This window comes from Amia ocellicauda, chromosome 14 (assembly GCF_036373705.1).
Source record: "Amia ocellicauda isolate fAmiCal2 chromosome 14, fAmiCal2.hap1, whole genome shotgun sequence".
NCBI classification, from domain to species: domain Eukaryota; kingdom Metazoa; phylum Chordata; class Actinopteri; order Amiiformes; family Amiidae; genus Amia; species Amia ocellicauda.
The window spans coordinates 2,854,861-2,865,317 of NC_089863.1; the positions used below are offsets into that span (position 1 = coordinate 2,854,861).

General features: G+C 39.6%; 1 non-coding gene across 1 annotated transcript; it reads left to right on the forward strand.

Annotated features, from left to right (window-relative positions):
• The first annotated feature begins 7,160 nt into the window (after positions 1-7,160).
• Positions 7,161-7,232, forward strand: trnaa-cgc (transfer RNA alanine (anticodon CGC)). The gene has a single exon. It is a non-coding gene; the product is annotated as a tRNA-Ala (tRNA).
• Positions 7,233-10,457: the final 3,225 nt, after the last annotated feature.

Consider the following 10,457-nt stretch of genomic DNA (forward strand, 5'->3'; position numbering starts at 1 on the left):
GCAGGTAAGGGTCTTCCTCTCCTAGTGTTCCACTGCTTTGTTGCCCAGGCTACAGTGCTCATCTGCTCCTTCTCTCCCCAGGTCCCGGAGGAATTCCAGTGTCTGCTTGTTGCAATGGAACCAATAAACCTTCAAAATGCATCTGGGTCTCCTCTCTTTTATTCCAATCCACAGCTACCAGTACTTCTGGCCAACACTGACATGAGGTCCGTATTCTGAGGCCCTGTCAAAGGTGTGCAGTGGCCTATGGTGACATGGGCTGAGTCCAGCTTATTGTAGACTGTATGCAGCCCAGGGTTCCACCTGCATCTCTTGACACCTGTTCTGATATTTCAGACTTGCTGCAGTTGCTGGTATTCCAACTGATGGAGGTTATGGGGACCTTTTTCTACAAACCGTAATGCTTGACTAATTGGAGTCCACCTATACCCAACCTCTCTGATGCTCAAGACAATTGGGCAGTCCACAACCCCAGCCAGTTCTTTCACACCAGTATCCTAATATTAGGGCTGTCAATCGATTAAAACATTTTGATCGTATGATTGTCATGAGTTAACGCATGATTAATTGCATATTTTTATCTGTTCTAAATGTACCTTAAATTAATACTTTGAGTTTTTAATACTCTAATCAACATGGGCATGGACAAATATGGATGCTTTATGCAAATCTGTTATTAGTGAAACCATACTCCACATAGAGCATGAAGACTAGACCTGTTTCAAAGGTCATAGATGTTTTTCAAATAACTTGTTCATGCCTATTAGACACATGAACAAAATAACATAGAAATACCAGGTTCCCATTACTACTTTCTTTGCAGTGAGCAATTTACTTACACAAGCCTGTTTACATTTAGTTATTTAGCCACCCATTTAGTTATCGCTGTGGTGAGTCTATTGCTTGTGGAGTTGTCCCTCCATGTCTGCTGCAAATGATCTAGTGTGCTCTGCCTTTGGTGAGGTGGAGGAGAGCTCTCTGCATCAGTTGTATGCTTTGCCATCAAGTGATATTTTAAACTTGACGTGCGGCGGTGATAATTCATATCGACAAACAATGCAGACAACTTCAGACATCGTTTAGTATGTGAATTTTCCGTTCAGAAGACTTTTTTTGTTTTCCTGATGCTGCATCCTTTCCTGTCTTACGGCTCACTATGGCTGCATCTCCATTTCTCCAACTACGGGCTAGGCTATGGGTCAAAATGCGCGCTGCATTAATCATGCGTTAATAAAATTAGTGTGGTTAAAATTTATCTCCTTCATTGTTTTTGCTTGAGGTGGAACTGCATCATGTATGACCCAAAAATGGTAGCAGAGCAGCACAGAGGTGTGAATCTAGAGTGATCCAACCAATAAATAAGCTTGTCTATCTTGGACCATATCACCCAGACAGCTTAGAAAGAAAGGAAGGCCGATTGCTGTCAGTATTTGTTTGTAGATGCTTTCCTGGTGGCGGTTAGCATTCTTTACCTGCCCTGGATTCATTCACATGATTCACTCTGCAGAGAGTGGCTGTCAATATGGTGTCCAAACATTTAATGCTCTCTCTAGTTTGACACTTAGTAGACAAGGGGGATGAATTGGATTAAATGAAATCTAAACCCTGCTGTGTCAAATGAGAGAAATACATCAGGCAAGCGCAAATCTATGGGGTGCCAACTGTAACCACCGAGCCCTTTTGCTTCAGAGTGTCCTTTTTCACAGCCTCCGTGTATTTCACTAGGTTTAATAAATCCTTAAGTAGTTTACTCACATTTCTTTATAATGAAATGCTAAATCTCAACGTTTTGAGAAATAGTTTGACTAAATGCTTAGTTTGCAAAGCCCATATTTTGGATGTATCTACACCGTTCACTTTGAAATAAATATTTAACCTGATCGGGGAGACCCCAAATAAATCTATAGCTTTGCCCCATCGTGCCTGTTTTGGTGTCCATTAATAACGAAGTGATCCAAGGATCCTCTCCAGTGTGGTTTTGAATGTTCCCACATTTTCAGCTTCATCCACATCACTGGGGAGTTTGTTCCAGATATGTGCCAAAAATCTGGGGGGGGGAAATTCTTTCAACATTGATTTCTTTGTGTAGTGTTGTTTTCAGCACAGTCCTCAAATCCTGTTGTCCTTGTTGCCAGAACGGGTACGTGTGTGTTTCTGGGTGTAAAAGATCCCTTGTCAGAAGTGGGATGCAAAGCCAAGTCTCCAGAGGAGACCGTGACCTGAAAACAGTGCCCGAGACCACGGCTATCCTGACTTGCTTTGCCGTGTTCAAATTGAGCCATTCTGTGGGGGCCACTTTAGTACAGTGAACTCATTGTCATGTTGAAGAAACCAATTTGAAATGATTCGACCTTTGTGACATGGTGCATTATCCTGCTGGAAGTAGCCATCAGAGGATGGGTACATGGTGGTCATAAAGGGATGGACATGGTCAGAAACAATGCTCAGGTAGGCCGTGGCATTTAAACGATGCCCAATTGGCACTAAGGGGCCTAAAGTGTGCCAAGAAAACATCCCCCACACCATTACACCACCACCACCAGCCTGCACAGTGGTAACAAGGCATGATGGATCCATGTTCTCATTCTGTTTTCGCCAAATTCTGACTCTACCATCTGAATGTCTCAACAGAAATCGAGACTCATCAGACCAGGCAACATTTTTCCAGTCTTCAACTGTCCAATTTTGGTGAGCTTGTGCAAATTGTAGCCTCTTCTTCCTATTTGTAGTGGAGATGAGTGGTACCCGGTGGGGTCTTCTGCTGTTGTAGCCCATCCGCCTCAAGGTTGTACGTGTTGTGGCTTCACAAATGCTTTGCTGCATACCTCGGTTGTAACGAGTGGTTATTTCAGTCAAAGTTGCTCTTCTATCAGCTTGAATCAGTCGGCCCATTCTCCTCTGACCTCTAGCATCAACAAGGCATTTTCGCCCACAGGACTGCCGCATACTGGATGTTTTTCCCTTTTCACACCACTCTTTGTAAACCCTAGGAATGGATGTGCGTGAAAATCCCAGTAACTGAGCAGATTGTGAAATACTCAGACCGGCCCGTCTGGCACCAACAACCATGCCACGCTCAAAATTGCTTAAATCACCTTTCTTTCCCATTCAGACATTCAGTTTGGAGTTCAGGAGATTGTCTTGACCAGGACCACACCCCTAAATGCATTGAAGCAACTGCCATGTGATTGGTTGGTTAGATAATTGCATTAATGAGAAATTGAACAGGTGTTCCTAATAATCCTTTAGGTGAGTGTATGAACTCCTGTGAAATAACAAGAGATGGATTACTACCCCTTCTCTGCTGCAGCAGAATATGACTACCTATTGTGCAGATCAGGGCTTGCGTTTGTCACCAATGTGCCTCGTTTTATTTCTGAAATATCACTCCCAGAAAGCATTGTCTTTGTGTTTTTGAAATTGAATAACCTCAAAAGAAAGAAATGATCCAGTCAATTGATAAAAAAAAAGTCTAGCCGCTGCATTCTGTAATGAAAAAAAAAATTAGATGACAAGTACAATCAAAGCAAGAAAGAGAGCGGGCTGTGTTAGATGCGCCAGCCGGGAATCTTGTATGATACCACTACACCACTGGCGCTGCTGGGAGCGGAGGATTGTTTAGCTAAACTTCCCTGAACGCTTTCCCATTCATTCTCTATGGTAGTGTTAAATCACTACGGATGTAATACTTCGTGCTGCAGCTGTCGCGCAGTTTCTGCCTGCATTTGCCAAAGCCGTTTAGGCACGAGAAGCAGCTTTTTAATTCTCTGTAGATCGATATAAAATTGGACATGAACGTGTATATAAAGCACTCGCATTCATTCTACAGAGATCACAGTTACTGGGTATTTGAAAGGATTACAGATATTTATATTTTATATCGTGGTAAGTTTTATTTTAGTATCCTTTTAAACACATGACAAAGTGATAATACTGTTTTTTACGTCTTGTTCTTTTAGATCCTATAATGTTTACGTGCTTCAGTGACTACAGGAAGAACTGCTCAGGTAGTCTGTTTATTCTGCATGATGACTAAAGTTATACTAGGTGTAATGCTGCGTTTAAATCTGTTTCAATTTTACATTGTATTCATTTCGTTTTGATTTAATAGTCTATCAGCACCCTGACTGTAATAATTATTTGTATATGACATGCTATTGACATCACAGAGGTACACAGGAGGAGAAGAAAAATGGATGGGAATGTATATTTAAGGGGGCACCAGAAGCATTTAATTGATGAGAAAGTTAAACAGAATGATAGAGATATAGTGGCAATGAGCTTGACAGAGGAAATACATGGTGTGAATTCAAAGCATCATATTAAAAAATAAACTGAAAACAGAAATAGGAAATCATTCTGGAATGGCACAAAAGGAAAATAGTACAGTGGACATGTAACATCTATTGTGGTTATATGTATTGCTGGTTTTACTACTATTGAATATTATATTAAACAGTTTAAATTTAACACAGACGTTATTCCTCAAATCCAAATAATAAGTGTATATTTACACATGCTTGTTATTGGTGAACCATTATAACTTACCATTATCAAAAAGAATGCACCCACCTAGTTATTCAGACGTAACCAGTACCAGTGAATACTGGGCTTTACTGTAACAATAATGACAACCAATGTGCAGAATTTGTGTTATAGGTCACACAGAGAGAGTGATCTAATTACTTTCTTTCAACTGTCCTTTGGGGGAACAAAAACAATGTGAGAAACTCTCTCTTACATTGTCCAATAACATACTCTGTCTACCATTTAATGGTGCATTTTACTATTTACTTATGGAAGATATTTTAAGGTACAGCAAATTGTTCTACAATATAGAATTTCTACATGGGAACCCGTGACTCCTCATATCCTGCAGTTTAACCTTAACTAGTGCGTTCTTGTGTTGACCTTCTTGACCTTAAGCATGGACAGAGTGAAGCGTGGTCTCATCACGGATTGAGCTCATGGTATAGAGGTGTTTCACTATTATTGGTTAGTAGGAACAATATAAATTGTAAACTGGACAAAGAAGCACAGAAGAAGAAGAACGGTAACAAGGAGGAGGACAGGAGGAAGAAGAGAGCGAGACAGAGAGACCTGGCTGCCTGCTGCTGACTAAACTGACCACAACTGCTCTCTGTGAGGAACAGTGAGAGAAATTGGGTTTAATCTGTTTCTTTCCTGTAACTCAGCAGAAGCTTAATATGACCGGTTTTAGTAATGTAATTAAATGATATTAGTTTTCTATTTTTGTCACAAATAAATTATTATTGCACACCTGTTACTTGACTGTGTCTTCCCTCAATAATCTCATTGAGCCTATGAGATTTCAGTTCAACTATTTATTGGATTGGCTGAAAAACCAAGCATAGAAAAAAATTATCTTACACTTATTATACACTTGCTAACTTACTAAGATTAATTTAGGAGTTGGCATAATTAAATTCAGTGATTTGTGAGTCTCTTTCAACTGTCCAAAGAGCAAAAAACATACAACTTTTCATCTTAACGTTTCTAATAGCAGTCCCAGAAATAAATATGTATTTGCCTTTTATTACTTCATGATAACTTAGTTACATTAATGCATCAGTTGCTTGAAAGAACTACAATGGTATTTGAGTCATATAAATGTGAGCACATACACAAAGGTAAAAAGTCAAACTGGGTAAGTACACAATAAAATAAAGTTACACTTAAGATAATATGCTTCAAACAAAACTGAAGAGTGAAAGTGCATTACAGATAAGAGATACTGGCATTCTTAATCACCTCAAAGTATACTAAGCACTGAAAGTCTCTTTCATTTCTCTTATAATAATTGTAAGTTTAATTAGCAGTGGAGTTATACTACAAGCAAACTTGCATAAGTGTGATGATATTATGCATTCCAAACAAAGAAAAGTATACATCACATTAAGTTACACAAGCAGTGTTAAAACAAAAGTAATACTTATAGGCACCAAGTGGTGACAATATGCAATGACCACTAACATGACAGTTCTCACGGTTTAGGGCACGCAGTCCGTTACACCTATTCTTGACTGGCTCCCGCGGGGGAGCTGTGGCTTGTGTCCTTGAAGCAAATTCACAAGACGTCTAGTAAGCATCCCATGGGGCAAGATGATGTCTTAATGATTATCCTTATTACTCTGCAGTCGATCTGCTTAATACGTACCTAGCTAATCACTACATCACAGGGGCATGGTTGCCATTTGTGGAAAATATGTCAAAACTGAAGGATAGTAATCGGATTGGTAGCAGCCGATATTATTAATATTTTATGAACAACTGGACTGTGTTGCAGGCTGTTGTTTTTGTGGATGGTTTGCTGGTCTGTTGTATAACAGCCCTGCAGAGACAATCAGTATGAAGGTGAACACGATTTCGTTAACGTGTGCCCATTTAAAAGGTTAATGAATGTATACATAAATACAGCAGATCTGGGTTTTCCTCTGAAACATTAAGGACTGGTTTCATAAATGCGTCTATAAGTCCATAAACGCCACGAGTGCAACGTGCACACTTTATTTCAGTTATAACCTGCTCTATTGTAGCTGCTGTTACTGTACGATTCATCGTGATACATGTGTGTTTTATTTCAGCTGTAACTTGCCCTGGTTAAGGACGTCTACGGCGTAATTTAAAAATATTACAGAAATTGTCGTTTGCAGTTACAAATCTGTAGTAAGAGTAATAAGTTAAGGGAGTCAAGTTGAGCCATTTAAAATACAAATCTACTAATGATGATTACAATAATAACAACAATAATAATAAAATAGCAAATATTTATTTTAGTGCTGCTCCGCTCCTCCCACAACAGGGCGTGGACTTCCGACACTGGCCTGGTTTTCCTGTGGCGCTTTATTAGAACAACAAGAGATAACAGTGTGTTTCTGTCTTTATTCGTCCGCATGTGTGGGTGTAACTTTGTAATTGTTTTGTGAGGTCCCGCAACGTTTGGGGTGAAATGCAAAGTAATCTAATAGTAAAGTAACTAATTTCTTTGCCCAGGGAGTAATAAGTAAAGTATCTTGTTACTGTTTATATGAGTAAAGAATACAATGTAATATGACCAAACACTGCTCTTTTCTTTCTCTTTTGGCGTGTTAGTTTGTTGTTGACAGAGATACAAAGTTTGAGAAAAGCAGGCTGGCAGTGGGGATGTAGCTCAATGGTAGAGCGCATACTTCGCATGTATGAGGTCCTGAGTTCAATCCTTGGCATCTCCAGGCTGTCTTTTAATGGAGTCCGTGCACTATGTCATTGGATGCACATAGCAAATACCGAAGAAATCAGGATCCCGTGATTCATCGGTCACACTAGTGTGGGCCTTTTCGGCACTCTCTCCCAGCATTCGTCCGAGAAACACCGTGTGTATGTATTCATTGTGAGAAGTGAAGCTACTAAGCTACTAAAAAAGAAGTGTTAACCAAGCACCCAACGATGCGTTTTCTCCCACTGAATTGTGCACCTTGAAAGTCTACCAAATGCAGACTCCTTAGCAAAGCATTGCCCCCCACAGGACACCGACTTATATGTTGACCCTCCCTCTCTCCATAATCAATCCATCAGCTAGGAACGGACCTAAATTCATGATGAAATTACACGTGCAATCAAAGCAAGATAGAGAGCATGCTGTGTCAGTTGCACAAGAAGAAGAAGACGAAGAAGAAGAAGAAGAAGAAGAAGAAGACGAAGAATACATTCACCAGTATTCACCCGAGCACCTCAGGCCAGAGACCTCGTGTGGCAAGGGTAGCGTGTCTGACTCCAGATCAGAAGGCTGTGTGTTCAAATGACGTCGGGGTCAGTGTTTTGTACACCAGCAGTCACCAGTAACACAAAGGTTGCATGAGTAATTGCACAGCTGGCAGTGTAAAGTGAAAAAGCACACTCTTGTTGACTTTGCAAAAAGGGTTTGAAGTAGCATGAAAGTGAGTAGATAGTAGGGTCCTATGGGCGCGGCCTATTGTGTTATGACGTATGACCTAACCTTATTAATATTCCTATGTCATAATTGGGGGGCGTGATTTTAGGTAGCGTTATTTCCTTAATTATTCCTACGTCATATCCGTCAGAAAGTGTACACCCATAAAACCCTGAACAACAAGGCCACCCATAACCTGTTGTTCTTGTTGTTCTTGTTGGTCAACTGTAGAGTGTGAATGGGTCAGATCCTCCTTTAGTGGTTGGGGGTCTTTTTTAAATATACATGTAATGGTTTAGGAAATCTAAACCGTTATAAGATCAACAAGTTCTGTTGTCTGTAATGGGGCCCAGGTCTTATCAATGCCAGTTTTGAATAGGGTGTTTATCATATCCACACTGTCTCTTTCTCTGTCTTTGTCTGTCTCTCTCGCCCAATCATTTTATAAGATCAACAAGGTTTGTTGTCTGTAATGGTCCCAGGTCCTAACAATGCCTGTTTTGCATAGGGTACTTATGTTATCGACACTGTCTCTGTCTCTGTCTCTCCCCACCAATCTCTGGAAACATCTGAGGATGTTCAGTTTGTTTAAGACAAATTTAATTAAAAATTAAATTAAAAAAGCGTGTGTGTGTGTGTGTGTCTGTATAGGTTAATTGTTTTTGTAAAAAAAAAAAAAAAAAGCTGTGGTTATATTTTATTTTATATTAGCTCTCTCACATAATGTGTTCATTTGTTTTACTTAAATACATTCTAGGGTCTTAAAGCTCGTAAAAGTTAGACTTAAGATAATGGTGTGCTTTTAATGTATTTTAGCTGTCTCAATACCTAATGATAAAGCATCGTTTAAAAACAACTGATCACTCAATGCTAAATAGCTCACATCACTCAAGGCTAAATCGCTCACACTGCGGGAGGGGGTCAGACAACAGTAGGTATGACGTGTGATATCAAAACATTCAGAATACTTTTAACCTATATAATTTATAAGCTTTGTAAAATAAACCCAAATATCTCTTTTGCGGTGATAAATGCTGTTCTGAGCATACAAAGCAGAGCTATTTAAAAAAAAAATCACTGTAAAAACTATTAGAGTGATGGTTATTTTAGATCTTTATAGTTATTTTCTTGGTTCAGGTTGTTTTTTAGCTCTTATAAAGGTGTGACATATTCTTAGTGGTTGTTGACTATAGGTCTAGATGATTTAAAAATGTTTTTTGAGAGCCAAAAAGGTTCTAATAAAAGTTTAGAGTTGAGAGGAGAGAGATCGGCTCCATCTTGGTTTCTATTTGAAATTTGATGTAGTGCCATTTTATTGGTTGGTTTTGATATGTTAATTTGTAACGCAAAGTCCAGACCAGAACAAAGCCTTACAAGCATATGGACAGCAGTATAAGTATGAAGGTCAGGTCTTCAGCTCGGCAGACTCATACTGACCTTTCGATTTAAGACTAAAGATCAACAATGGCCGGAAACAACATCAGCGACCTCGATTTAAATGATTTGTTATGTAAGTCTTCAGATTAATTTCATTTACATGTATTGTAAATAAGGCTATAGCATCTGTTTTAAGCTCTGTAAATTATTTTTCAGCCAGTCAACAGGAGTTAATTCCCAACGCCGAGGAGATCATCTGGAACAACGACGGTAAGCTTTTTGTGTTTGCGCTCATGGGTTCTTATGTATGGGTGTGTGTGTGTGGGTGTGTGGTTTTGAAGCGGATCATTAGAGTTTTGAAAACGTTTTAATATATATTAATGCTGGTCTCTTTAATTACACAGAAACTATCGAAAGGCCCTTGGTTAATGTCTCTGAGGATCGACCAAGAGAAGTGGTTGCCCCTAGACGGACTGTCTGCCGACTGGGTAAGAGCTAAACCCCCGTTTGTTTGTATCGCATTTCTGTAAGATGTTTGAGTTCAGTTTTGTTAATTTTAAAAAATTATCCTTTCTAACAGTATTAAGAAACGTGGTTAGAGACAACAAAAGGCCTTCCACATCGAGGGCTTGTTTCGTTTTACCTTCAAGAACCGTAACCTTTCAAGAATCTGAAAGGCCGTCAGCCCCGGTATCTGATAGCTGTGAGTATATATCTGAAGCCTGTAAATAAGAGGTTAAAGCTTTTTATAAAGCGGCGTGGCTAAAGGTTAAACATGTCTCTTACCTTCACAGCGGTGCAAAAAGCTAAACCAGCCGAAAAACATAAGAAACGATTATTCTGTGGAGGTAAGTAAGATCTTTCAAACTTTAATGTTTTTAAAAGGGATTTGTTTGTCCTGCGGAGGGTTGAGGGTTAATGTTTAAGGGATGTGAGCCTGTTTCCTGTAGGGCGGGGGGTTCTGGGAAAGACCTGTAGAAGGCCGAACACGTCTAGGCTTGTTTCTGGGTAATGTGTTTAGAAATGATCGATTGCCGTACCGTCTGGTTAGGAAGTTAAACCGACCGAAAGGGTTTAGTAATATGTTTGGCATATCTACCGCTATTATACTTCGGTTTTAAAGTGGTTGTTGGAAAAGGATTGATTGTGT